The sequence below is a fragment of the Heterocephalus glaber genome, unplaced genomic scaffold, assembly GCF_053883595.1.
Source record: "Heterocephalus glaber isolate CG9 unplaced genomic scaffold, H.glaber_assembly_v1.0 deba00001460, whole genome shotgun sequence".
Taxonomy (NCBI): Eukaryota; Metazoa; Chordata; class Mammalia; order Rodentia; family Bathyergidae; genus Heterocephalus; species Heterocephalus glaber.
This window is the reverse complement of record NW_028258307.1, coordinates 1815165-1838822: the sequence shown is the minus strand read 5'-3', so window position 1 is coordinate 1838822 and position 23658 is coordinate 1815165. Positions and strand designations below refer to the sequence as shown.

General features: G+C 42.7%; 1 protein-coding gene across 8 annotated transcripts in view; it reads left to right on the top strand.

Annotated features, from left to right (window-relative positions):
• Msra (methionine sulfoxide reductase A) overlaps nucleotides 1–23658 on the top strand; it is a 368989-nt gene that overhangs the window by 195774 nt on the left and 149557 nt on the right. The window lies entirely within an intron of this gene.

Below are 23658 nucleotides of genomic sequence, written 5' to 3'. Positions count from 1 at the left end.
GAGGTCAGAACCACCATGGCTTGCACACATCATGACTACGCATTCTCTGGAGAGAAAGCCATGAAAAGCCATGTTATGCTGCAGAGATTGGCAAACTGTGGCCCATAGGCCGTGTTCTGCCCCTGCGGCTGACATAAACTGAGTTCCAGAGAATAAGTGTTTTGGGTTTTGCAGACCATGTACCTCCGCTCCAATCATGCAGCCATGATATTGTGGCACAAAATGTTCATAAATACTATGTGATTTTGAAATAAATCTCACTGTGCAAGAAGGAAAGTACTATAAAAATATGTATATTCTTGGTTTTCTTGGCTCTAAAGAAGAATTGAAATATTTCTGATTGGTATTGGGAATGTGGAATAGTGAATAAATATTTTAACAGTTAACCCATATTTTTGGCTTCTGTTTAAAAATTAAGCTAATGCTACAGCAGAGCTATAAATAGATTCTGACGAACCTGGAGATTGCCCAGGTGTGTCCTCTCAAGTCTTAGGGATGGAAATGAGTAGATTCCTTTCTGTAATCGCAGCATAACTTGATAAGCTAGGAGCAAAAAGGCTGTTAAGAAAACCCCCAGCTCTCTGTTGCTCATACTCGTATCTCCATCCTACACAGTGTTAACAATCAGAGCTGTGTGACTGCTTTTTTGTTCACTCTTTCCTTTCACCTCTACCCTAACGACAACATGGCACTTCCCATGTGTTAAGCTCCTACCATGTACAAGACTCTGTCGTAAGCATTTTTTATGTCTTTCTTTATTCCGACACCACAGTTGCATGAGGCATCTCAGCATTGGTTTGTTGCAGGGAGAGTGTTGAGGCTCAGAGAGAGAAGGAGCTCACCTAGGTCCATGTACAGATGGACTCTCTACCTCGTGCACTCTCAACTCAAAGTTTGTGCCTTTGACTGTGATGCAAGTCTCCCAGCAGCCACCATATCCCAGCCAATTTCCTTTCATCTACTCGCACTTCCTCCCATCAATCACACATTTCCTTTCAGGTCCATCCCTCCACTACCCTTTTAAATATATTGGTGTGCTTTTTAATGATTCCTGCAAGAAAAATACCAAGGAATGTTTTAAATCTTTCTGCCGTTTAGAAGGAAAAAAGACCAACCTCTTTCAGATACAGCTCATACAAACCGCTGGTGTTACAAGTCTGTAGCTCTGGGTGAAGACGGAAGCCACAGAAGTTGGGAAAAACTCTCCATTTAATACCAACACTCCTACTAAGTTGGTGGTAGCACTGGAAAGTGTAGTTGCCATGGAAGCTTGTTCCTGATTAGAAAGAGAAAGATAGACAGGGAAAGTGTCTTAGTTACTTTTCTCGTTGCTGAGACAAAATACCTGACAACCAGAGTTAAAGGAGGAAAGGTTTATTTAGCTCACAGTTTGTAGAGGTTTCAGTCCCTCATTGTCTGGCTCCAAGGCAGGGTGACATGGGAGAGGGGCATCTCAGAGGACAAACAGTTCATGGTGGGCAGAAGGTAGCAAAACAAACAAGGGGACCTTAGCAGCATCTTCCTGCCCTTTTTATATTCTCTCCAGGCTGCCAGAATCAGGGTGAGTGCCAAACTAATCAGTGGACTGATACAGTAATCACCGTCCCTTAACCCTAGCACCTTTCATCCTAGCATTGCACCATGAATCAGTCACAGACTCTAGATCCAGCCACCACTGAAAAAGCTCCACCTATGACCACATGAGGCTTTGGAGGGACATCTAGACACAGCCATAACAGGAGCGATGAGTTCTTTGCCTAGGCTTTTTTGTTGTTCTGATCATAAAAGGGGAAAACAGAAAGGCAGAGAGTGTTATGATGGGAAGGCCCCTCCGGTGTAGGAGTGATGAAGCCTTCAGATCCCTAGAAATAGCAGGGAAGGAGAATGGAGAGGGTGGCAGCTAGAGTGATTACGGCAACCAGCTAATTAAGGATTTTTGACTGAGAAGAGGGGTGGGGGAGACAGAAAGCAGGTTGTGCTGGTGGCATCAGCTCTAAAGGCCCTGGTGCTCAAAGCCCTGCTTAATGTGTCACCCTGGAGAGGTCCAACTGGAGAGAAAAAAGAAACCCACCGCCTCCACCAAGAGGTGTAATAACCTCCAGGGTTCAGTGTGAGGAAACACTAGTCTGTGTCCTAGTATTATAAAGGTTTTTATTGATTTTTATTTTTTCAAGAAATAAGACACATAAAGACATGGATTGTTTGCCAAGCCCTTCTTTCCTGAGCAGTATGCTTGAACCTCAGGTACTGTGCGGTTTCTCAGGTCAAGTGCCAGATTCAGGGAAAGGGCTGTCAAAATCCCAAATCCAGAGGGATGGCTCTGCCCCCTCAACCTTGCACGTGATGACAAGTGTTGCACTCCACACCTGTGTCTTGGCATGCAGATCGGTGGCCACCAGCCAAAGAGCCAGCAGCTCTAGCTCAGGATGCTTGCCATGCTAGTGGGTACACAGCTCCACAGGGACAAGTAAGCGAGCAAGTGTGCATCTGAGTGTGCAAAAGCACCGTGTGGCCCAACAGCACAAGTCCTTGCATGCACATGGCATTTCCACATGGTGATTGATGGGCAGTGGCTGAAACCCAAGCCCATGTTGCCATTGCCACTCAGCACTAGAAAGATGCCTGCCTTCCAGTAACAGTAAGAGAGGAGGTGGCCCAGCAGTGGCACAGGCACAGAGTCACCCATGGCAAAAAAGCAGGGCATTCCCTTTGGGCTTCCAGGCGGGACTGTGCAGGCAGGGTAACCTCCATCCTGAGTGCCCTTGAGCCTGGTGCATGCAAAAGAGGTGAGCTATGCACAGCTCCTGAAGCATTTGGGGTGCTGTTGCCCACTGGGAGAGAAAGTCTGAAAGGCGCCTGTGCTGGTCTGCACAGAGAGGCAGGTGCTTGACCAGGATGTCAGCTTGCAAGTGTGTGGGACCTCAGTCCCTGGAAGGCACCCTGGCTGAGGGAGAGGAAAGGGCAACTCAGCAGGTCAGGCAGGGAGTGCAGCCAGGGGAGGGGGTCCTGGTGGCACCTCTGGGGAGCTCTGCTCAGACCCAACACTGTGGCACTTTGAAGTTATATCACCAACCCCATTCCGCAGGATCGTCTAATCTTTTGTCCTTATACGGGGATTATTTACAGAAAGAAAATGCAATAAGACCAGGACATTCAGGCAGGCTGTTCTAATTCTCACTTCAAATTCAATAAAATGCCACTTTTGAGATCTCAGTTTATGGTGAGTTTAGTCTGCATGACTCATTCTCTCTATATTGGATTAACCTTGGGTGGAATTGAATGATGAAAATGGAATTTTGGCCTTCAAAGCTGAGAGCCAGAAGCCGGACTTTCATGCTTTTCCAAACACTGTGATTGTCTCTTTGCATTTCCCTGGAGAGTGACAGTCCTCACATGTGTCCAGAATTCGTTTCGGTTACTCACATACCTGTTTGAGAGGTGACCATCCTCAGTGGCCTCAGCTGGGATTGGCATCTCTCATGGCCTGTGGACCTGCTGGGATGGGCACTGTCTGTGCTGTGTTTCTTATCTGTCTTTTAAGAGACATGCTGAGAAGTAATTCAAGTCTTAGAGGCCACCGCTGTGTTCCTAAAGGATTGGCAAAACTTCAGCCCTTTCTGTGTGTTCCTTATGAGTAGAGCATCTGCCTGGCCCAGAGAACCCAGCCCCCAGCATGGGCTGGTTGTGAGGAGCCTTAGGTGCATGGAGGCATTCTTGGATGAATTAAGTACATCATTTATTGGGAATGTACCCCACGCAAGATGTCCTACTCAGTACTAGAAGAAGGCTGTTCATGAACACTAGTCCCTGTCTTCCAGAACTCTCTCCTGTGTAGTCAAACAAAAGCTTGATATTTCACATTTGTTTTGAAGAGCAGGCTGACCCTGGTTTTCTCTTCATGCATGGACACACACATGTGCACACACACACACACACGCACACATGCTCTCTCAAACAGTTGTTATGCAAACCAACTGATTAACTGGTATGCTGTTGCTTTACTACATTGATTCTACAAGTAATTGAGCTATTCAGATTCCTGAATACCCTGATAGAGAATTAGTCTTACATTTTATAAGAATGACTGTACAGATGAAAATATGAAAAGACATTCTGCAATGGATAAGCATTCTGGGTTAATTTCAGAGCATTAGCCTAATACACAAAATACCCCATTTCTGGCAAGAAAACCCAGGATGTTCATTCACTGGGTAATATCTTTTCGTATTTTGCTTACAGATGTTCAGAACAATTCCATATTTATTAGTCTATTCAAAGGCTTTTAGAAATCTGTGCAGCCAAGTGGCACTGCAAGCAGGAGCATGAAAGGGGCTGCATAACTTTCCTCCACGTGAGAGTGGCACCATCACCCATCTGAGGCTCGGACGCTTTCCGTATTGACAGAGGAGCCCCGGGGAGGAGTTGTCAGGCAAACTGTCCCAAGAGGTCCCCAGCAGGATCTTGGGTCTGGGAGGAGCAGAGCATAGGAGTCCCAGGGCACCCTCCTCCCAGGCCTAAATTTCCTCTCGTAAATTAGGAGTAGTGCTATTTATGAAGCCAATGTAGTTGTGATCAGGTTCTTATTTGAAAATGAAATTATTTCAAATTGAAAGTGACCTGGGACGTCTAGTGCTTACGTTTTTTGCCATTTTAACCCTTGGGCATGTTAAAAGTGAAAATAACATGATAAAGGGCATGATGAAGGGCAAGTGCATGGTAGCAGGCAGGTGTCAGCCCACACCCGGACACACCCGCAGCGCCTGGAACCCGCTTTCTCTTTCTCCTCTTCCCTGTTCCTCCTGGGTCACAGCCGCCGCCTTCTCCAAGTGCACACTATTTTCTTGATGCTGAAGAACTCCACCCAAGCATCGAATGATCATCTCTCCCTTAATATAAAGCAGCCCAGTGTGCCTTTTTAGTTTGACTTAATTTCTGAAGTGTTTGGGTGGAAGTGCATGTCTGTGTATCTTACGTGAGATTAATGGTCTCATTCTGCGGCAAAGTAGGGATGAGTTCTGTGATTGGCAGATCGTATCAAGCAATGAAAAACCCACTCTAAATCCCTTGCCAACTGCATTAAGTCTTTTTTCAGTGCACAGTCAGACTTATTGTCCTCTTTTCAATGTCAGTCAAGGTAAATTACTAAGTTGGTGACATAGCCCTGAAAACACAAGAATCCCAGTGTCGGTTTTCCTTCTGAGCCATTTAATCTCATATGTTCCTCTTCTTTTAGACATAATTTGGGCGTTGAACTTGTAGCAGCCCAAATAAAGACGCTCATCTCAAACCAACATGGAGAAAGCAAGCTTTGAGATCAGCGACCCTTGACTTGTAGTTAGAACCCCCAGACCAAGCACAGCTCCCCAGCCAGCCTCAGTCTCCCCTGCGTGGCTCACACAGCTGCTAGGGATACATTGATTCAGTGACTGGACCCCCGGTGAGGGGACAAAACAGCCAGCAGGAAAAGTGCTGTCTTTTTCTAAGCCTGGTCTCCCCCACCACAGGCTTTTCTTGACAAGGAACATCCTTCTGAAAGGCATACAGGGATGGCATACTTTTCAGGCCTGAAAGGGACTTTAACCATCACCTACTGCCATGGTTTTCAAACCCTCGGGCTCCAAAAAGCTCCCATGAAATACCAAGCATTTCAGCTGTGTGGAAAACCTCATCACAGCTGTTACCTGCATTATATTTGTATTCCCAATGAATGTGCCATTTAAAAAAGTTCTTTAAAACATTTTGAACTCCACTGAGACAACTTTCTTTGTGGCTGAGACTGATTAAGTGATTTGAGAGGGAGATGAGAGGAGGAGGGTGAAAGTAATGTCACCTTCAATCATGCTCAATCCTGAAAGAATTTTAAATCTGATATTCATTTTGCCCATTAGGTGAGGCTACCGACTGGGTTCAGAGTGAAGGTGGTTTCTGAATTTGAAATATTGAGATTTTAGGGGCTCAATATTTTTATCTATTAGTACTTGCTCCTCATTTCTGTTAGATAATTTCCCAAATTTAGTACAACCATCTTCCTTATCTGAAGTGGACACATCCAGAGACCCCAGTAGATGCCTGAAACTGCAGACAGTACTGAATCCAATAGATGCTGTACTTTTTCCTAGTCATGCTTACCTTGCATGATAAAGTTTGATTTGTAAATTAGGAACAGCAAGAGATTAGCAATAAAAGAGAAAAGTTGTAACGAAGTACTGCAGTGAAGGTTATATGAATGTGGTCTTTCTCTCTAAATATCGTAATCTTTTCTACTCACTCTCTTCTTGATCGTGGGTAACGGAAACCAGGAGGAGCTACACTGTAGACGAGGGTGGTGACTGTCCTGGGGCTCCCAGCAGGCTGCTCTTGTGACTGGCGTATGCTCTGTGTTCTGTCTGCTGCAGCCAGGGGCGGAGCTCAGGCGTGGTGATTGGGAGAAGCGGAGGAATGGCACTGGCCCAAAAGCAGACACGGGGGTCCGTGCAGCAGAGTAGAGGATGCAGATGCACCCTGCCACCTGATCTTTGACGAAGGGACCAGAAACTCACACTGGAGGGCGGACAACCTCTTTAGCAGATGGTTCTGGGAAAACTGGCTCTCCACATGCAGAAGACCAAGTCTAGACCTGTATTTCTTACCATGTACTAAACTAAAATAAAAATGGATCAATGATCTAAATATTGAAACAAAAACAATCCGCTGGAAGGTAAGGTAAGTAAAGCTCTTAAAGTTGTAGGTATAGGTATAAGTGAGGACTTTCTGAACAGAACCCAATTGCCCAAGAAATAACATCAAGAATCAACAGAAAGGGCCCGGGATTTAGCTCAGTGGTTCCGCCGCCTGCCTCGCAAGCCCAAGGTCCCGAGTTTGATCCCTGGTACCAAAAAAAAAAAAAAAAAAAAAAGAAAAAAGAAAAAAAAAGAATCAACAGATGGGATATAGCAAATTAAAAAGATTCTGCACAGCAAAGGAAATAACCAACAAAGTGAAGAGACAACCTACAGAATGGGAAAAAATTTTTGCCAGCCATTCTTCAGATAGAAAACTCACAATGTAGAATATATACAGAACTCAAAAAAAATTAAACCCCTCAAAATTAAAGACCCGATCAAAAAATGTGGAACTGAAATAAATAGATGCTTCACAAAAGAAGTATGAATAGCCAATAAATACATGAAGAAATCTTCAACATCATTGGTCACTAGAGAAATGCAAATTAAAACAACACTAAGATTCCATCTTACTCCAGAAAGAATGGCCGTCAGCAAGAACCCAAATAATAAATGGTCATGAAACTGCAGGGAAGAATCGACCGTTCTACATTGCTGATGGGTATGTAGACTAGTGTGACCACTAGGGAAATTAGTATGGAGATTCTTCAAAAACCAAAAGTGGAAATTCCATTAGACCCAGTTGTTTCCCTTCTAGGTGTCTCTTTCTGAAAGAGCAAAAGGCTTCATTTTACAGTGATCCATGCACACCCATGTTTACAGCAGCACAATTCATAAATGCTTAATCTTGGAAGCAGCCTATATATTCATCAACAGGTGAATGGGTAAAGAAAATGTGGTATTTTACACAATGGAGTACTATTCTGCCACAAAGAAGTAATTTGAGTAATTTGTAGGAAAATAGATGCACCTTGAGACCATAATGTTAAGTGAAATAAATCAGACATATAAGCTTAGATATCACATGGCTTCTCTTATATGAGAAACTCAAAATATAAATAAATTAAAGAGTAAAACAAAAGGTAGATAATAGGAAACAGGGAGATAGATCTTTTGCAAGTGAGCAGGGGACCAAGAAATAGAAGAAGGGTAAAGGGAGGGAGGGGAAGGGAACATAGAAAGAATTAAGATTTGTTATGTGGATGTTCCAACTCCACATGCTGAGTGTAATCATTATGCACTACAAACATGGACTAATAAAAATTAAAATTAAAGAGAGAGAGCCTGCAGAGTTGCTGGACTTAGCAATAAGAAGGAAATCATTAGCAGGATGTGGTTCCTTGATTCCTCTCCTCACACTTTCAAAGCTTGCACAAACCGCTTTCCCACCCTTCTCGGGCTGACTCATCACTGCCCATGGCCTGAAGTCTCATCCCTGTCTCACATTGGTCTAAGCACAGTCTGCACTCTGTGGCCGAAGTCAGAGCACATCCTTGTCATCACACACAGCCTTCCTCCTCGGCCTGTGAGACGAGAGCACTGTCCAGGAGGCCTCCCCCGGCATCTGCACGCAGTCCTGGGGTCTCCTGAACTCAGTCAGTATGGAACCACTGTGCCAAGGGGGCTCCAAGTCCCCTAGGCCGAGATGAAATTAACCCACTTTACACGTACACTCTGGTGGACATGATAGAGTTCGCTGAATCTTTGAATCCAGCATTGGAGGTGAGAGAGGAGGAGGATTTTCCTATAGCATCAAAAACAGAAGGCTAGCAAGCAGCAAACATAGGCATCAGGCCCCGCTGTCCTCAGGTGGCACCAAGAGGCATCAATGCCTTATCTTCCCTGCCAGGCCCATTGGCCAGTGTCTGCTCCTGGTCACTGAAGGACAAGGACCAAATGGCTTGTGACGGTTTGTGGATTCTCTGAAGACCTGGGCCTGTGCTGTGCATGCTCCATTTGGCCCCGGTACGGATGCGTCAGTACTCTAGCTCATCTGACTGGTTAACCCTCCCCTCCCCTCAACCAACGTAAATCACTGCTGGGGAGCAGGTGTGGTGGCCAGAGGTCAGCAGACTGACAGGCACTAAGTGGTTAAACGTGTCAGTGTTCCGGCAGATCTGATAGTACAGTTCCAATAGGCCATTGAAGTGAAAAGGAAAGCAAGTGGAAAGTAGCATAATGAAAGCATGCTTTCTACCCACCCAGCCCTAGAAAGAAGTTATTCTGTCTCTGTCTTGGTATTATATTATCAAAGACTGAGAAGGGAGATTAAGAGGAACTTGCTATGGGAAGCAGTTCTTAAAATGTAATTGCAAAAGCAGTGGATGAACATGCCTGCCCTGATGTTTTCAGTCACATATAATGGAGCCATAATGTAATGTGAGAAAATAACCTTGTGGGGGGATGGGGAGCATCTCCGGGACCTTTATGTGGTAATACTAGCTTTTAATTACTTCCTAATGACAGCAGTTTTTAGAGCCTTGGTATAAGGTTTCTGTTTTCTATGTTGCATGAAATATAAATATCTGGGTCAATTGTGGGGTCTCTCAAGGAAGGCCAGGGGACCGGCCTGGTTTCAGCACCTTCAGTATGGGAGCTAGTGTCACGATGCAGGCCAAAGCCTCCCCGGGAAGGGCTGCTCAGTTACAAGTTTACAACCTTGTAATCATTACATTCCTCTCCTTTTCTGTCATCTCCTACCCCTTCCTCCTCTGCTTCCTTTTCTTCTTTTTCCTAGCCGAGGACAAGTTGGGTTTCCCACTCCAGTTTACTTTATAGAGCTTCAAAGCTCACAACTGGAGACTTTGTACGCAGTATGGACGTTAGGTTTAGGAGAACAGTTTGTCACCAGGCACTCTCAACAGACGTTGCGATAGAAGTTTATAATAATTGCTGGTTTGTGATCTACAACATTTTCATGTCCTAATCTATGTCACCGGCCTGTGAGATGGTAGTAGGCACTGTTGCTCCCCCTATCAAAACGGCACAGAGCTCAGACACCTGGAGAAGGCTGCTCCGTGTCACCTGGTCTTTGAGGTCTCCAGCCTCTGCTGGCTGGATTTCTTTTGAAAATAAAACAGGCTTTATATTTCAGAATGTTGCTTTTTCTTCAGCTGTTTTCAATTAATGCATTTTCACATGCCATTTAGGATACTTTAAAAATATTAAATAAGCTGTTACTTTTAAAAGAAAATTTAAAAATGGTCTATAGAAAGTGTCCGGTGGTCTGGAACCATTTAGATGATCCAGCTCTGTAGAAATGTTGGGTTTCTTCTTTAGCTGCATGGTCCTTAGATGGCTCACAACAGCTGACTGGGCAGAGTGGCGCGCAGGCATGCCTGCTTTACAGGTGCGCAAATCGAGGCTCAGGAAGATTTGTTGGCTCGTCTATACCTGCGCAATTGGTAAGCAGCAAAGGTACATTGACACCTGAGTGGTCTATGTTGATTCCTTGTTTTTAACTACTATACTGTGTCTACCTAAAAGAGAAGAGAAAGCACAAGTAGGTTCAATGAAAATAGTATAATTTTCACTAAGACACAGCCCCTATCCCATAAGAAAAACAAAACAGTCAACTAAACTTTGCTAGACTGGTTGGGAAGCAGGACTTGTAAAGGCTTCCCTGCTGCTGGGTGTGTTTGCCTTGAGGGGAGGGCTGCCTCTCATCTCTCCATCCCCATTGCATTATAGCAGGTGTCACAAGCCAGAGGCACCAGACACCATGAATTGAACAGAGTCATCAGTATCTGTGGTAGTAAGTGAGGCAACTGGATAGGACCAACTGGATAGTTTGCTGACAACCCTGGGACAGTTGTACTAAACCTAAGCCTTGAGTGATGCTTCTTGATTAGCTGAAGAACCAGAGAATACCAGAGCCTCTCTAAGTTCTGAGCAACATGTAGGGTCCTTCTGGATGGGTAAAGAGGAGAGGTCTAGAGGGAACCAGGAAAGAAGGTACACATGTCCATCTGGCACCTTGGGCTGTGAAGTCTAGTGAGAGTCTCATGTCCTGATGGAAGTGGATGTGGACCTGTGAGCACATAGCACAGTGCAGTTATCTCAAGTGGTCTCAACTCACTTCCAGGGTGCTCCAGGAGCTGGGTGGGTGCACCTGTACAGCTTCTGGAGGACTCTGAACACTAAGCCTGTGCAATGCTGGAAAAGGAACATTATTCCTAGTCAGTCAGGGGGTCCAGGAAGGACTTCCCAGACTCCAGGAGTTTAAGGCCCCACATCACTCTCTTTTCTGAGTGAATTGCTTCTCTGCCCTCCTATGGGTGGCATTTCTGCAGTACTCTTCCTCCCTGTCTCCCTCCTGTACCTCTTGAGTACTTGCTAGTGAAGAGTGCTGCTCGGCTGCAGGAATGTATACCAGTACAGAGGAACGTGTACCAGTACCATGTGGGTGTGCAGATAGTGGGGCAGGGGTGGGGCCTTCTATGTTTTTCTGGATCTCCTTTTCCACATCCTCATTTTGCCTTGCCAATTGTAACCACTGCTCTCCCAAGCTTTCCCTGTGACTGTGTAGTGTCCTCTGCAGCCTGGGTTCCTTGCTTTTTCTCTACCTTCCTCTGCCTGAAGACCCTCACTAGTAGGCGGTTCTGTTGCTCAGGGCCCTGGTTGGGTATTTGCCTTCTGAGCTCCAGAGAAGGAGCCTGGGCCTGTTCCCCTGAGCATCTATAGAAGACAGCAGTTCTAGAAAGGAAAATACAGCTGAATTATTTAGGCTTGTTTCTCAATTTGTACCAGAAATAAACACTGCTAAGACAACATGAATGCACAATAACTATAGGATCTGTCTGAATAAATAGCAAAGGCCTGGAAGAAATGAGCAGCTGTGTGCAGGTGAGCCACTGATGAAGGAGGCTCACACTGTAATTTGGACCAGTTGCAGCGGAATAAAAGCTCCATTCCAGGTGAGGATCACATTTGACAAGTAAGCAAGAGCTATGTTATACCCCTGTGCCTGGGTCACAGGTACAGCATGGAGAATTCTGTTTAGCAGTGAAAGTGAAGAGAAAAAGCTACAGGAGCCCCAGATCAATGGAACAGAGAAGAAACAAAATTTCAAGGATGAGAGAGAAAGAAAGAAATACCCGCAACTCTAGTGCATGCGTGTACACACACACACACACACACACTCACACTCGTGAGGCAGCCCAAGTGTCAACAAGCACAGATGGGCTGTTTACATAGACCGGAGTTAGGGCAACAGATGGACAATTCATTGCATAAATTGGCTACCCAGGGACCACAAATGGCAGCTAGGAAATCCAAGGACGTACCAGGTTGACCCAATGACAACATCCCTGGGCAGAGGTAGAAACAGGGTGCTCATGATCTGAAAAGGAAGTGAACAGCATCTGGCCCTGGTGGGGAAAGAAATCAAGTGAAATTCAATAAAGGGAAGGAAGGAAACTTCATTGTGTGTGAATGTTTGTTTTTTTTTAAATTAACAAGAAGACTTATCTTTAATTCATCTTTGTAAGACCTGACTTTAATTATGTCACTTCTGAATGTTGTGAGCACAGGACAGTCACAGCAGATGAAATTACATTTGGGTATTTGGTATATATGCAAACTACATCTGAAATGAATTTTGTTACCCCTGAACTTTAAGCATAAATTGCAAAATAATAACTTTCTTGGAAATTGTTAATTGTAGAATGTGGTTCAGTTTTCAAAATGAAGTGTAAAATATAAAATGAAGTCATCAGGTAAAAAACAAAGTGTTAAAGTAAAACAAAAGTCATTTTCTAGGATTCTGTGTAGGTCACTGTAACAGTTCTTTGATGGTATTAATAGCCATTTCACTTGATGGAAAAATGGATAAAATGGAAAAAATTTTTTTTGCTTAAATTCTTTTATTGGCCCATTTTAGGTATACAATACATTTACATTTATCATTGGTTGCTCGTATCTGTACACGATGTGTCTTGGTTCTTATTTTTTCCCCTTCCCCTGCCCTCCTTTCACCCCCTCCACCCTTCCCTATTTACAAAGACTTTGTTTCCATTTTTTCCTTTTCTCATAATTTTTCCTTTCCCTTCTTTCCTTTCCCCTACCCCTCCCACTTCCCGTACTCCTTTGGACCTTTTCTTCCTATTTCAAATTATCAACTATTCATTCTAATCATTTCAATCTTTATTTACTTTCAGTTTCTCACACTAGAGAATCTATTCGATATTTACACGTGTCCTGTTTATTTCACTTTAAAATGGCAAATTCTAAGTTGCTACCTACTCAACATTTTTGCTTGTACATGTTCAAGTTAGGAACTCCTTTTTGAATACTTTTAAAAATTGTTCATTTACGTAAAAGTCACTGTGATAAGGGCCAGATATAACAGTGGGGAGGCCAGGGCTTGTTCTGTCTCCATGAAGGTGGACGTCCATTGCTTTAAAAAATAAACTTGAATTTTTAAGGTAGCTTTAGTGTTATCGGGAAAAAGAAGCAGGAAATACACAGAGCTCCCATATTACCAGCTCCTTCCCCAGTACACATCTATTTTGCCTTACTGTTCACATCTTGCATGAGTTGAACAGCTTCTATAATTAATAAGCCAATATCCACATATTGTTATTAGCTGAATTCCATGGTTTGCACTCTTGATTGTCATAGGTCCTGTGCATTCTGGTGAATGTAGAATGACATATATCCACCATTATAGTATCCTGAAAACTAGCTTCACTGCTCTAAAAGTCCCCTGTGTCCTATCTATTCATCCCCTACCCCCACAAACCTCTGGTGGCCACTGACTTTTTACTGCTCATAATTTTACCTTTTTCAAAATGTCATGTAGTCACCTGATTCCAGAATGTAGTTGGAATTATGTGCTGTGTAGCCTTTTTACATTTACTCTTTTCATTTAACAATCTGCATTCAAGGTACTTCCATGTTTTTTGTGGTTTGATAGCTTATATCTTTTTACCACTGAATCATATTCTATCTTATGAGCGAACTGTGAGTTATTTACCTGTTCACCTGTTTTAAGTCCTTGGAATTACTTCCAGTTTTTGGAAAATGTGAATGCATTTGAGGTAAACCTTTGTGGACAGGTTTTGGCGTGCACATAATTTCTCAACTCATTTGTTTTAATATCTGAGAACGTGACGATAGATCACCTGGTAAGACTCTATCAAGTCTTGTAAGAAACTGCTACACTGTCTTCCAAAGAGGCTGTGCCACTCTGCCACCACTAGCTCCTGCCCCTCCACATCCTTGCTAGTGTTTGGTATCAGCAGCGTTTTGGATTTTGGCCATTCTAAAGGACCTGGAGTGGGATCTCATTGTTTTCTGTCACTGTGTCCCTAATGGCATAGGGTGTCGAGTGTCTTTTCCCATGCTTGTTGGCACTGGTAGACCTAAGTGGTTCTGGGAAGGCAGCTTGTGAGCCTTTAAAGCAAACTCTTATTGCACACATTCACCTGGAGCATCAATCTGTATTGCACTCCATTGAACCCTGGGGCTATGCGTTTCTTTCCATGTTCCCTCGCTTCTATTGCTCTTGACACTGGGATACACCCATGGTTTTGGTCGGTCACTTTTTGCTCCCTTGGCCATCTGTGCTTCTGATGACTGCATCTGACCTGGCTGTGGTTATCAACCTACCAGGGCCAGGGACCCCCTCTTGTCTGTGTACTGCCATCAGCTATGTCAGTGACAGCTCATCTCAGTGAGGCCTACTGTCCAAAAGCATTATCATAGGTTCAGGGGTTGATGATAAAACCGGCACCATGTTGGGTGTTTATCACTTTATATGGCTAAACCCAAACTTTATTACTCTCACCCCCAAATTACCTTCTTTCTGAACTCCTCAATTCAGACTAATGGTCTCACCATTCTTGCAGTACCACAAACTAGCAATCACAGGTGATCTTCGTTTATGCTTTGCCTTGGTCTCACACCGATCATCCATGCCTCTTCTGAATCCTGAGCCTTTAATGTCCAGTGTGCACTCTATCAGAGGGCTTGGCTTCTTCCATCATAGGGAAAAACCCTACCCTACCCCAAGAAGATACTTCCGTGTGCTCAGTCTCTGCTAGTACCATATTCACTTTTACCAAAGACCCCATGTTTAGGCCTCTCCAGCGCCAAAGTCTGGAAACATCCTCTGAGCTCTCTTTAGAACCCTGGAATGCTTCTCCACGCCCTTCTCTCCATGTCCCATTGGAGTCTGGCTTCTTGGTGGCTCCTTGAGGCTCAGCACCAGGCTCCAACTCCATAGTTCTGAAGGGAATGAGGAAGCCACTGAGTAGGAGAATGAGACAGAAGCAGACACTTCTCAACCTGTCTTCTAGTTATAGCTTCACCATGTAATTCTGTTATTCTCTCTGAAGTGAATTCTTGGAGTAGCTGATACTTCTAGAAATCAAATATAACGAAACATATTATAAAACTAAGCTGCAGTAATTTTTGAAACTTTACCATGTACTTCTTTATGCCCTCATTTCCTCCTCTCCCCTCAGGTAAATAAGGATTTGACTACATTTTCTCTTTTAAATAAATGTTTTTCATCTGGGCGTAGTGGCACAGGCCTGTAATCTCAACACTCTAGGAAGCTGAGGAAGCAGAACGGCAAGTGTGAGCCCAGCCTGGGCAACTTAGTGGGACTCTATCTCAAAATAAAAAATAAAAAAAGGCTGGGGACATAGCTCAGTGTGAAAACCCTGGGTTCAGTCCTCAGGACTGCAAAATAATAATAAAATTAAAAAATTTAAAAATCACAAGCTTCAGGATGTGTGTCTTCATGTCATAGAAAACATATTTTACTTTAATAAGCTAACAGTTTGCTATGACTGAGGAAACAAAACTCTCCAAATCAGTACTCTTGGATAACTTCATAGATTTGAACAAAGGGCTGAAGGCAGTCCTTCGCGACACACGGGTGAATTTAGATTGCCTTCTCAAACTGTGCCTGTGTGTCACTGTGTTGCTGCCAAAATGGTCTCCTGGTTTCCGTTACCTCATAGCTCATAAGAACTCCAGCTATTAGCACATAGCATTTCATCTCATAAAATATTGGGCCGTATCCTCAATCGTCCAAAATATTCTTATCACCGAATGGAATTCAGGTGAAGTCTCCCTTATCTGAAATGCTTAGGAAGAGAAGTGTTTCAGATTTTGGATGTTTCAGACTTTGGAATAGGTCCATATACATAATGAGATATCTTAGAGATGGTACCCATGCCCAACAGAATTTACTGATGGGTGTGTTTCAAATATACCTTATACACATAGCCTGAAGGTAATTTTATGCAATATTTTAAATAATTTTGTATATAAAACAAAAGTGTCATGGCATGGAATTTTCCTCTTGTGGCATCATTTCAGCAATCAGAAAGTTTCAGATTTCAGAGCATTTTTGAAAATCAGATTAGGGATGCTCAAACTATAACTATAAATATGAGCACAAAGTATAAATTAATTACAAGATATATTTGATTCTGACTGTTTCAGGAGCTCAACATGCAATCTCTTTCAAAAGTTTTCTCTTCTGCCATGTTTGCAGATAGTTTTTTTTTGTTAGATGTGCTTGTAGATTTACTAAGACAATATCACTTTTTTTCATTAAGTTTATTGGTACATTTTAGGTATAAAATACAGTTATATTAATCATTGGGATCTTATACCTTTACATGATATATCTTGGTTCTTATTTTTTCCCCCTTCCCCTGCCCTCCCTTCACCCCCTCCACCCTTCCCTATTTGCAAAGACTTTGTTTCCATTTTTTTCTTTTGCTCATATTTTTTCCTTTCCCTTCTTTCCTTTCCCCTACCCCTCCCACTTTCCCTACTCCTTTAGACTTTTTCTTCCTATTATTACAGTATCAATTATACATTTTTAAAAATTACAATATCAAGATTTAGAGGACATTACCACAGATTTTACAGAATTTAAAGGGATATAGAAAGCATATTACAAAATCTTTTTTGAAATAAATTTGACAACTTCTAAGAAGTACCTTGGAAGACAAATTAATAAAACTGACTCTGGAAGAAATATAAAATTTGAATACCACCTATTAAAGAAGGTATATTCCTAGCTTGAAAACCTACCTATATGACAACAACAGGCTCATATATACATTTTAACTGATGAATTATATCAAACATTTAAAGCAGAAGAAAGAAGGAACACTTCTCCCCTTATTTTAGGGAATCAACATTGTGCTAATCCTAAAACTGGATAAAGATAATAGAAGAAAAATTATGAACATAGATAGAAATTTGTTTAACAAAACAAACTATTAGAAGTCAGATCTGGCAGTGTGTAGAGAGTGGTTTTATTATAGGGATGGCAGTGTTGGTTCAGCATTGGAAGACCCATCCATAATCATCATTTTAACAGAGGAAAGGAAAGAGCCATATGATCCTGTCAGCAGTGTTTGCAGATAGTTTTGAGCCGTTTGTGGAGGCTGTGGCTGCCTGGGCCCAGCTGCTCTGGGTGGGCCCCTTGGAGTGAGCAGAGAGCTGGCTGTGAAGTGGGGCCTGAACTGCTGGCATGGGAAGGAGTGAACAGGTGGGCTTGACCAGGGCACAGCTGGGCGTCCAAGGCGAAGAAGAGAGAGGGCAGGCAGGCTGCCTTCTGGTGTCCACGGTTAGTAAGGTAAGATGACTTCTTAGTGGGAAACCTTTAGTCTTGATGAATGGGCCAGAGACACAGGCCTATATAGAGTCCAAGAAACTAACTTGGGAATAAACCAAGAGGCAATATACAGGGCCCTGGGAAGATGGCTAAACAGATGGACAGGCCTATTCGCTGCATAGATTGCAGTGAGAGCCAAATGGGAGCAGTGTTGGGAGGAGGGTCGTGTTGCTCATGGAGGGATAGGAAGCCTTAAACCCATCCCTCAGTGTGTGCATCCACCAGAGCTGGAGCCAGGCTGAGAGAGAGAGAGAGAGAGAGAGAGAGAGAGAGAGAGAGAGAGAGAGAGTGCGTGTGTGTGGTATGTGGTATTGGGGATTGAACCCAGGGCCTTTTCACTGAGCTAAAATCCCAGCTACCCTCCTCCCCTTTTAAATTTATTCTGAGGCTCAGCCTGAGGTTTTGATGAACCCTAAGTGCCCACTAGGATTAGGTCATGACAAACTAAGGTTTGTCTTTACTACAGGAAATCAGGAGGATTGAGGGTCACTGTCACTTTTCATCTGTGGCTTATTTGATGCCACTTCTGAATATCCTGGTGGTGTTGTATCCAAGAAAGTCCTGGATGTAGGAGAGGCCCACCCATATTCTAGAAATCAGACTAGATAATAAGTTGCCATGTAGCTGGCTGGAAGAAGGCCTGGTCGCACACCAAGTGGTACGAGAAGAGGGAGAGGCAAAGGCCCAGGCTCATCTGGAGCAGCCACAAAGGTTGATCTTGGCTCCTGAGCAGTGTGTGGTCCACACAAGACGCCAACACTGGGTAGTCATTCAGGTGTGATGGGCACATCACCGGTGCTCCTGGGCAGTGTCAGCTCTGGCCCTTCAGCAAGTGTGACGCTGGCTGAAATAGTCCATGGTCCTAACCAGCTGTCAGTGCTGAAAGTGCCTTTGGAATCTTCTCTTCCTGCAGAGCAGGAAACAGAAACTCAAGAAGGCTGATGACTCACCATGGTCAGGCAGCAGGCCTGTCTATAACCATCACCACAATCAAGATGGTGAACATATCCGTGGGCCCAGAGCTTTATATGGAATCATACACCATGTATCTGTTATGTCTGGCTACTTTCATTCAACTGAATTGCTTCGAGAATCATCTGTTCTTTTATGTACTGATAGTTCATTCCTTTTAAACTGCTTAATAGTATTTTATGATATGAATTTACCAGTCATTTACCTGTTGGTGAATATTTGGGTTGTTTTCATTTTGGGGCCATTACAAATAACACTGCCATAAACATTTGTGTACAAGTTTTTGGGCATACAACACTTTTGATTCTCTTTTAAAAAATACCTAGAAATGGAATGACTTCTGAGTCATAAGATTGCTGACTTTTTAAGAAATTGCCAAAGCATTTCCCCAGTGGTTATGCCATTTTCATTCCTATAGGCAATGTGTGAGAGCGCCAGTTTCCAACCAACACCTGGTATGATCAGTCTGCTTGACTAGCCATTCTCACAGGTATACAGTAACACACATACAATAGTGGTCTTCACTTGTATTTCCCTAGTGACTTTATATTGAGTATTACTGTGTGCTTATTTGCAATCTATAATCTTCTGTCATGAAGTGTTTATAACTTTTGTGCTCTATTTTATGAGGTTGGTTATTTTCTTATTCTAGAATGTTGAATGCTTTATATGCACTATATTCTGGATACAAATCCTTTATCAGATATTTATTTGCAAATATTTTCTTCAAGTCTTTGGTTCATCTTTGCATCTTTTACCAGTGATTTTTGCCAAGTAGTAGTTATAAATTTCAATGACGTCTAATCAACCAGTTTATTCTTTTATGGATTATACTTTTATATCATATTTAAGAAACCTTGGCTTAATCCACAGTCACAAAAGTTTTCTTTTTTTTTTTCCCCAGAATCTTTATAGTATAAGATATGCACTTAGGTCCATTCACCATTTCAAGCTAATTTTTGTGTATGGTGCAAGTATTTGTCACCTGTGCCATAATATACTAAAAGGCATGTGATGTCTTTATCCACAGAAGTAGTTTTCTACCAATACTATCATATTCAAATACAAAGGTCAGCCATACATTAAATGTGTGCATCACTCAGAAAAACGACTAAAATGCAGTGCCCAGTTTTCATAATACATTTAATGAAAGAATAATAAGGTCATTAAGGGCAATCAGTGTTTTGTTATATCTTGATTATATTCTTGATTATAGTGTGTTCTATTTCTCGATGGGAACATAGATAGAATAAGAAGTATGCCCCTTCCTCTTTGATGGGGACCAACAGGGTCCTAGGCCCCGCATAAAGCCTTGTCAACAGCAGTGATTGCACCTTGTTTACACCCCACCCCTCTTGGCTGTGGTGATTATGTACTTTAGATTTCCTGGAGAGGACGCAGGATTTAATCATGTAATTATTGTCTCTGTACGGCTATCCCAAACAATGTGGAGCACTCTCCCTGCCTTTCATAGGAACCGCCAAAAGAGAAATTGCTTTGGGTTTTTATGGTGCAGACCCAGGTGGAGGGCAAGTTTCAGAGAGCAGCCCATGGACAGAGAAGGAGTCAATTTTGGAAAGACAGAATAAGGCAGTACAAGCACATTTGGGTTGTTTCTCTCTTTTTCTCTGTGCTTTTCTTTTTAATTGTTAGAGCACCATCCCCTTGGCCGTAGTATGTACAGCATATAACTCAGTTTCCATGCCATTGCTGCCCAAGCTAGAGCTCACCCATTCATCTCCAAGAACTCCTTCTGGGTCCTGATTCTTAACCTTCCACTGTGCTCCTGGCCCCTGGTACATGCTTCCTTTCTGAAAAGCAGTAGAGATACATGGAAATTGGACTCAGCAGGTCAGTGTTTGCATCCGCACAGTCCCTAACACCTGCGAGGGGACCAGGAATGAGTGATTTAGCATCTCGTGCCATGATTTTCTTATCAGACAAGGAGAAGAGTATGATTTTAGTGTCCTCATGGTTATGGTGGGCGAATGTTCTCTATACACGTACGGTATTCCTCACAATGGCCCAGGGCATGCATTTTCCGTTCTTTTGTAAATAAAATAAAATAAAATAAGACACGTTCTTGTGCACCAGGAATATTGTGGTCCTACTCTTCCAGGGGCTGCCCTCACCCATCCCAGTCTTCAAGGCTGGGTGCTCCTCTCTCTCTCCTGTGTATTCCTTGTATCATATTTGCAACGTTGCTGTGGTCCATTCCCTCCCTACTGGAGTAGGAGTTTCTTCAGGGCCAAAACCTCCCATTTATCTTTATAACCCTAGTGCCATTTAATAAACACTGATGAATAAACAACCCAATGAATATATGAAGATAAACAGGCAGTCCTTTTGCTGGAGAAATTCACAGCCTAATAGGGGAGATGGGCAAGTGTATGAATGACTGTAACACACTGTGCTAACCACAACAAGCAATTCATTTATTCATTTTTAAACAAAATGGGAACACTTCATTCTCCTCTAATAAAATGGCTTTTATTGGCACTTAAGACATTTTGGTGAAAGTATATTGCTGAAAAATGATTCTAAAATGAGTAAGAGAGATAAGGAGAGACTTTATTCCTTGATTCTGGCCATTACTCATCTGTAAGTCTTCACTTCCCTCAGTACCTCACCCTCTCCTCCCTAGATCAGGGCTAGACCCTCACTGTACACGTTCACAGCACCGTCCTTCTCTTTTATGACTCTAATTCTTTGTGTACCATCTGCCTGCTCCCTCCCCATTATTTAGAGCAGCACCTGGCATATAGTAAGATCTCAGGAAATAGCTGCCAGATAATCAAGTAGATACTCAAACAGGTTCCACATGAGAAAGGATTAAAAACACAGTAACTCTGGTTTCAAAAATGTTCTTTCACTATCGTGGGATTCTGCTATGGCCTGTGATCCAATATCCCTCTTGAGCAAGACTACTGGTCCTTAAAAGACCACGCTGAGCTATTAGGTAGATCTTCGCCCTAACTGTTGGATCTAACTTACTGGAAAAAAAATATTTCATGTTATCCTCCTGGAATTCAGGGATAATTTAACTTCTTGCTGTTAAAACACAGCCATACAGTAGTAGCCTCTTCCCACCTGATGGGACCTTTCTTTCTAGCTTCCTGGAAGAGATGCAGATTGGGACACAATGACTGTGGTAGATAAGGCATCCCCACCAGCCCACTAGCAGATGCTCCCTGTTTCTTTGCCCAGTCATTTGTCTCCAGGTTTGAATGGGTCTCTAGCGCCTGTCCTGGCAGTGGAAAGCAGAGTCCTAGCCAATGTGGATGCATTGTTACCACAGAATGCAATTGGCTGCCACACATCGTGTTCAGATAATGGGCAGGAGTAGAATTCATCCAAACAATTGTGCTCAAAGAAATGATATCATAGAGAGAGCCATTCTTGGTTTTCTGAATCATTTAAATGGTTTCATTGTAAGATATCCCTTTGTCGACTATTCTTCAGTGGGAAAATAAAGGCTTAAAGTTCTTCAAGAAACAGAACTTAGAAATATGTCATGGTATAGACCTAATTATTACAAAAAATAGCAACAATGTTACCATTGATTACTGGGTCACTTTTGTGGGGTGCTAATTCCTTGAGTTTTCTGGTTGTGTAAGGCATAGACTTACATGGACAGCAGCAAAGTGTCACCTACAGAGAGCCAGCAGGGCACAGTGACGGGTCTGGCATTTGGAGGCTGATACTTGCATATCAGCCTTGCTGCCACCACCTGCTCTCTATGTGATTTGGGGAAAATTTACCTTCTCAGCTACCTTGTGAGTTTCTTACAGCTATCAAAGAAGATGATGCAGATGGATAGAATAGTTTGAACAGCGCAGGAAAAAGATTTAGCTATTATAGAATTAATATATTCTTTTATGAGCTGAAAGACTTATTCAAGTTTCACATCAGGGGTTTGGTCTTCATTTAATGCAATATTATCAGAAAAATTTGTTTTGAAAGAGTTGCTTATATGGTAGATTCCATTACAAGAAAAAAAACTTCTGCCTAGAAATAGCTATTTTTGCTTCAAGGTAATACAAAGAGCTGCCAAATTCTATATAAAGAAAAGCAACATGCTATCCTTTAGTAGGGAGCCATATTTCTATTCATTTTCCATAGAAATTTTTAGTACATCTTATTCTGAAGAAACAGAAAAAGTAATCTATAATCTCATAGTTGCCTTATTCATATAACAGAATTTTAAATTCAGGTTTAATATAAAACAAAACAAAAATAAATTTGCAGATCGACAACCGGCAGCTTGTTGCCAATCCCACACAAGATTAACATATGGACCCCAAGACAAGGAAGGTCACCAGGAGCTAGCACAGGGTCACTAAAGCCATGTCAGAGCAGCTGCAGTTCAAACATTTGTAAGGCTGCTGGAGAAGGGAAGGTTTTGGAGGTGAGAGTATCTGTGATTCTCTGATTTCATGAGCATTTACGCCGAGCATGGACAATGTATGCCATTAGGTCATTCATATGACTACATGAAGGAGCAGGGGATGGCTCAAGTCCAGGGGCTTGGAGCTTCCTTCACAGGGAGAGAGCTGGTGAGCTGGGCAGAAGGGTGGCAGTGTGGGAATGTGTGCAGCTGGAACTGGCACCACAAAGAGCCGGGCATCTTCCCATAGCCTGGTTGTGCCACACAGAGGCATCCAGTTGGCAGGAATCTCATTCCAACCCTGGAACAGGGCTTTCTTTTATTTCAAACACCCAGCTGCCTGGTGCACATTTTTGTTCTGGCAGTAAATAACTTTAAGCTCATTTATGAGTTCCCTTTTAAAAATATTCCATGGAAGAATAAAAGTTTTTAGATGGAGAACTCTCAAACTTAATAATGAGGAAACAAGTTTTTAAAAGTAGGCAAAAGATTTGAATAGACATATTGCCGAAGAAGATATACAGATGGCAGCTAAGAATTTTTTTAAAATGCTCAGCATTATTAGTCATCAGGAAATGCCAATCCAAAGCATATTGAGATGCCACTCCAGTGTGTCAGGATAGCCAGATTGAAGACTACTGTCCCCACCAAGTGCTGATGAGGTTGCAAGTGACTGGCACTCTTATGCATTGCTAGCGGGATGCTAAATGGCACAGATACTTTGGAAACTTTTTGAAAATTCAATATACTTTTACCTTAGTGTAATCCCATTCCTGGGCATTTAGCAAAGAAAAATGAAAACTTATGTTTATATAAAAAACCTATACAGGAATGTTTATAGTGGCTTCCTTTATAATTGCCCCGAACTAGAAATAACTCAAATTTCTATCAACAAATGAACATGCAGACAAATTGTGGTACATCCATTCAGTGGAACACTACTCGACAATAAAGAGAAATGAGCCGCTGATACAAGATTGATGAATCTC